Here is a 6,429-nt window from a genome sequence, read left to right on the forward strand (position 1 = left end):
TGGGTTTACAAATATTCATATAAGTTCCTGCTTTCAATTCTTTTGATTATCTGCCTAGAAGCAGAATCGCTGGATCAGACGGCATTTCTATGCTTAATTTTTTTGAGGTCCCAAAATAATAATTTTAAAACTTGTATTAGACTGTCATTTTGATGACCCAGAGGAATACACTTCCCCATATTTATGCCCTTGTATAGTTCCCTCTCACATTAACTGTGGACGGAGCCTGTCACTGCTTTGCTTTGGCTAATAAAATAGTGAGGAGGCAATGCTATGCCAGTTGCAAGACTAGACTTTAATTGATCTGGCAGCTTTTGTTTCCTCCCTCTTGGAATGCTTACTCTTAGAACAGTCCCTCTTGGAACTCAGCCCCCATGCTGTGAGGCAGTGCAAGTAGCCACATGAGGAGGCCCACATGGAGAAACAGCTGGGCCCCCAGCTGACAGCCACAACTGAACTCCCGCTCAGGCTCCATCTGACTCCAGATGCCCAGGCACTCCAGACATTTCAACCTCAGCTGGGCTCCTGGTCAAGCCTTCAGATGGTTGCAGTCACCCACTCTTCCAGCTAACCCCCCTTGGAACAGAAGAACCACCCCACAAAAGATAAGACATTGTTGTTTTAAGCCACTAAGTTTTGAGGTGATTTGTTACACAGCATTAGCTAACTGAAACAAAACCCTTTCAGATGTTTTAGAGCAAGAGCAAAATGCCTGACACCTAATGTGGGATTTGGGTAGATTTTAAGATATTTGATACAGAGTGAAATAAGCCAAGAGTCTTCGACGACCTTAGCTATCCCAGGTCCTAATAAAAGAAAAGATGCAAAGCAGCTGGTGGGAGAAGGTCTCTGAATAACACACGTCCCTAGAGCCAGCAGCTGCAGCAGGGTTTTTGCAGCTGTTGTGGTTGTTACTGTTTCGTTTGAGTCAAAGGCCTGGCTGGCCCAGAGCAGCGTGCCAGTTAGCTGCTATCATCCTTATACCAAGGAAGGCATCAGGGGTTGCTCCACATATGTGGCTTGGCATATGGCTTCTGGGGGATTTGAACTCTTAATTAGAAGCTTCCTTTTGCCCAGAAATTATTGTGCAGCTGAGTGATAAGAATGAATTCATCCAAGTCTGATCTCAGATTCCCATAAGCACGGAAAATAAGCAATCAGAACACGAGGCCTTGGAAGCAGTGGCTGAGATGTAATGCTCACTCACCCAGTCCCTGAGTCCCTGATCCCTCTCTTACAGCCAGATACTACGAAGAAACCAGCTTCTGCCTTGCTCTCTTCTCCCAAGTGACGGGCCCATGGCCCACACCTGTAGGGACTGCCCCGACCTTAGGCAAGAAGAGTGGTTCACTCATTGTCAATAATACATACTGAGGTCATACTATGTGCTAGGCAGGCACTGTGCTGGGCACTGGGCATGTGTTGGTAAATAAAATAGATATGGTCCCTCCTGTCGTGGGGATTGCAGCTCAGTGGAGGAGACAGATGACAAACAGGTAAACACACAAATACAATCAAACACTGCATTTGTTCCTGCCTTGGGAGCCCTTTGCACAATTTCATCTTCTTGAAGTTGCTCTTTATTCTTTTGTTTGTTTGTTGCTGAGGAAGATTTGCCCTGAGCTAATATCTGCTGCCAATCTTCTTCTTTTTGTATGTGAGCCACCACCACAGCATGGCCACTGACAGATGAGCGGTGCAGGTCCACACCCAGGAACTGAACCCAGGACGCTGAAATGGAGAATGCTGAACTTAACCACCAGGCCACCAGGGCTGGCCCTGCTTTTTGTTCTAATATTTTTGTCGTTAGGTATCAGCTTAAACATAATCTCCTCACAAAGGCCTTCCCTGCCACCAGGTCAGTCCAGCACATCCTTCTGGTTTCATTCTCTGAGCAGCACTTACTATTCTCAGATATTTTCTTACGTATTTTTCAGTTTGTTTATTATTTCTTTCTCATCCATAGAAGACAAACTCCAAGAGGGCAGGATCTTCTCTATCTTGTTCACTGCTGTGTCTGGAGCCCCTAAAACAGTGTCTAGCATGTAATTAGGTGCTAGGGAAATTTGAATGAATAAAGGCATAAAGTTGGCACCTCACCTTTTCACCACACACACAAAAAATTTATTTTTATCATGTGCAACTTAGCTGCTAATTTTACTTACTCCTCCCTACAAAAAAAGAAAATTGGACTTAAGTGGTAATTTGCACTTTTTTTTTAAAAAAAGGACAAGTATATACTAACGGCCAATTATATCTTCTGTTCCTCATGAGAAAACTGGGGTTATCAGAGAAGGTTGACAGGATTCCATCTAAAAACAATGCAAGTGGACATTTTTGTCAGGGGGTGTTTCTTTTTTTTTTTTTTTTGAGGAAGATTAGCCCTGAGCTAACATCTGCTGCCAATCCTCTGCTTTTTGCTGAGGAAGACTGGCCCTGAGCTAACATCCGTGCCCATCTTCCTCTACTTTATATGTGGGACGCCTGCCACAGCATGGCTTGCCAAGCGGTGCCACGTCCATACCCGGGATCCAAACCGGCGAACCCCAGGCCGCCAAAGCGGAACTTGCGCACTTAACCGCTGCACCACCAGGTCAGCCCCTATGGGGTGTTTCTTAACCTGAGTAAATGTGTGATATGCAACAGGCATTAGGAAACCTGGAAAACAGTGCACAGTTGCACATTATGATTGTCACAATCTCCAGGTGGGCATGATTGAGTCGAGGAGCTCCAGCCAACACACTAGATCTCATTATCAAGTATTTCAAAGTCATTGTCTATCCAGCCATCCACTGAGCACCTGCCTGCCTCATGTGGACCAGGCCCTGTGCTAGACATAGATGAACAAAGATGAACAAGACATGGTCTGTGACCTCAAGGTGCTCAGACACCATGGAGGATACTGAGACCAAAACCAACAAATATTATACATTGTTATTCATGCAGTGATGGAGCTCGGCAGAGGAACACAGTGGAAGGACGCCTAACACAACCTGGGAGGGTTCTGGTGGGGGCTGCCTGGAGGAGGCATTTCCCATATTGAATACTATTGGATAGGTGGATGGAATGGGGATAGCTGGCAGAAGGGACAGCAAGAGTACGGGCACAGAGGGAAGAAACGACTTGAGGAGTCAGAGAACAGCAAACAGCCGAGTTGCTGGAGCCGAGAAGGAGAAGGAGGAAGATGGTCAACCCGGCAGCAGGAACCATTTGGTACAACACTGGCCCCCAGTCCGGATGGTTAGATCCTATCTTGTTCTGTCTAGCCTCCCTGTCTTAGCATCCCACCTGGGTCCTGGTAACCTGTGGTGTGAGAACCAGAATGAGGATTTATAAAGAGCAGGGGGGCATTTTTGTCGTTGTTGCTCATCTCTTTAGACAGAATTTTTCCTCCACATTGGAGAGTCCGGAGGTAAGCATTTTTCTCTCATACTCCTCTTGGCCCCTGGTAACAGCTAGCTTTTTCAAAAGTCAGCTATGTCCATTAACTTTGAAAAACTGCAGCAAAGAATCCTGGAAATTTCCATTGTTTGGACAACTGGCAGAGAGAACAGCTTGCTCCCAGGAGCAGGCAACAGTTTCCCCCATCCTGCAATTAGATAGAAGGATAGCGAGCACATTAGAGGAAGGGACTAGCATTTAATGGAACTTGGCTTTTTTCTGGTTTATCAGAAATCTTGGAGACCCAAATTTTGTTTTCCCCTTCCACAACGAAAATGTGACTATTTCTTATGGTTTCATCTGCTTTGTTAATCAAGAAACTTGGCCACTCAAATAGGATCTGTGATACTATAAAACCTGAAAGAGCGATTTGGGGAGAAACCCCACAGCGGTAGACCTCCAGCTCCCCTCCCAGGCTGCTCACCAAGGGGCAAACTAAACCGCTTTTAATGTGAGCTTCTCAGCGGGAAATGTTTTGCCCACATTTAAACCCATACCCAGAATCTCAAAATCTGTCTGTCCCACTGGATTTACACCCACTCACATGGCAAGTGCTTAGAGACTTGGAAGCACAGCCTTCTGGATTGGGGGACCAAGTGCTCTTGAGCATGGGGGGCGCTGGGGGACCTCACCTGAGTATGCAGCATCTCCTGTGACATGCCCTTCAGCTGCCTAGGACTGGTAGCATAGTGGCTTTGGGGCCTGGGGGTCTGAGGGGCAGGAGGGAGAGAACAGCAGGAGAGGGCAGTATTAAGGCCAGGATCATGGCCATGAGCAAGAGCACTAAAGCCCCCTTGGACTCATAGCAACATGATCCTGAGAGATGATGACAGTTTCTGGAATGAGAGAGCAGTGTGAGAGATTGATCTTTATTTAGCAAATAAAAACATAGAACATCCAGTTAAATTTGAATTTCAGATTAAAAAACAAATACTTTCTAGTATATGTATATCCCAATATTGCATGGGATATACTAAAAAATTTTTTCCTCGTTTTTCTGGAATTCTAATTTAACTGGATGTCCCGTGTTTTATCTGGCAGCCCTACCTTGTAGGTCTCTAGCTCACCAGTTCCTCCACCCCTGCCACTGGTATCTTCTTTCCCCTTCCCTCCTCTCTGGCCCACCTTCTCCCCCATTCTTCCCCATCAATACGAGAAAGAATCTGACAAGTTCCAAATAACTGAAGCTCATTCAATGTCAATATGTTCCCTTGCCTCAGTTTGCATGTTTACTTTTTGGTGGTTCTCAAAAGTTTAAAGACTTTATTCCCTGATAAATAACTCCAAGCATTATACAACTGGTGAGGGGGAAATGAGAGGCAGCCTGCTTTAAGAGGCCACTCTGCAGTGCTGTAGACCACTCTGAAGTGCCGGGGGGCTTGAGCTGTTCTAACCAGGCCCTCTGCCATGTCAGCACCTCCCTTGAGAAATTCGGTTCCCAGCCTCCCTATCCAATTGTTGCTCCCTAAGCCTGCTGCAGCTCAGGAGTTTTTGTTTGGGGAGCAGGGAGACACGGAAAGCGCTGGGAAGAAGGAGGCAGAGACAAGGCAGCCAACGATCGCGTGGTAATATCTAGAATCTTTGTTTTTAAGTTTACGTGAGTGTCAGAGTTTGCATGTGGGGTGGTAATTAAGTGGTAGGTGGGACTGGGGGAAACTATCAACACGGAGGCTGACGATAGATACTGGCGACCTAAGCAAATGAGAAGAGAAAAGTTAAATGGGTTTGGCTGTGCAGACGTGATACTAATTACAGTCATTTCGAGGAGCCTTCTACCATGGATGCCTAATTACCGTACGGTGCCATAATACTGACGTGTATTGTTGTACATGCCTCAAATTAACTTTGTTCTAAAGTGTAATTTGATTAGGACAGGAGATGCAACATGTATTGAACTGAGTCTTCATAGTTTGTTTCTCAAGCAGAACGGATATCTGTTAAAAATTTAGTGCCACAACGGCCAGAGGCACAGTGAGAAAAGCGACTGTGGCAGGCAGACTCTGACACAGCGGCCAAGGATCCCCATGTCCTGGTGCTCATGCCTTCATGTCATCCCCTTCCCTCCAGTGTAGACTGGACCTAGTGACTCACTTCTAACAAACAGAATACAACAGAAGTGATGGGATGTCACTTCTGAGATTGGGTTAAAAATGCCAGTGACTTCTGTCCTTCTTGCTATCTCTCTTGCTCTCTGTCTTGCTCTGGGAAAAGCAAGCTAATGTGTTGTGAGCTGCCCTGTGGAGAGGCCCACATGGCAAGGAACTGAGGGAGGCGTCTGGCCAACAGCCAGCGAGAACCTGAGACTTGCTAACAGCCATGTGAGTGAGCCTGGTTGAGGATCCTCCCCCAGGTGAGCCTTGAGGTGCAGGCAGCCCTGGTGGGCTGCAACCTTGTAGGAAGCTCCACAGCCACGGCAATGGACCCAGAGACACTGCGAGATAATATAGTATTATTATTAATAATTATTAATTTATTAATAATAAATGTTGATTGTTTTACACTGCTAAATTTGGAGGTGATTTGTTATGCAGCAATAGATAGCAAATACGGCCACTTATTCAGGACTGTACTTACGTGGCATGTCACTGAGAGAGGGGGTGAAGTCCAACAGCTGTATTCTACAGGGCAGACACAGCAATGAAGGAGGAGTCTACAAGGTGTGTGCGTGGTGGCGGGGCTGGATAGGAAGAAAGACATGGAAACATCAATATTGCCAGATTCTTAGTAGCTCTAGCAGTGCTCCTGCCGGTCACTGAACATTCTTGAAATCTTGCTATGATAACTCTGAGCTGCTGGTGCCTGTTTGCAAACTGAATCTCCAGTCACTGGCTGGGTGCAGAATTGCTGTCTTGCTTCTCTCTTTGACTTGTGTTCCTGGGTCAGCCGGTGCTGGCCAGGCCACAGGCCACTTCTTTCTGTGACTGCATGGATATGTATCCTTTGGAAGGTACGTCAGTTCTTCAAAGCTCTTGTCTCTCAACTGCAAAC

The 6,429-nt window shown here is 46.3% G+C and overlaps 1 long non-coding RNA gene across 1 annotated transcript; it reads right to left on the bottom strand.

Moving 5' to 3' along the window:
- Window positions 1-1,955: 1,955 nt before the first annotated feature.
- Window positions 1,956-6,119, bottom strand: LOC123279431 (uncharacterized). The gene is made up of 3 exons (XR_006517476.2): window positions 6,016-6,119; window positions 4,074-4,151; window positions 1,956-3,589 (listed from the first exon to the last, which is right to left on the bottom strand). It is a non-coding gene; the product is annotated as an uncharacterized lncRNA (long non-coding RNA).
- Window positions 6,120-6,429: the final 310 nt, after the last annotated feature.

Source organism: Equus asinus, chromosome 21, assembly GCF_041296235.1.
Source record: "Equus asinus isolate D_3611 breed Donkey chromosome 21, EquAss-T2T_v2, whole genome shotgun sequence".
In the NCBI taxonomy this organism is placed as follows: Eukaryota; Metazoa; Chordata; class Mammalia; order Perissodactyla; family Equidae; genus Equus; species Equus asinus.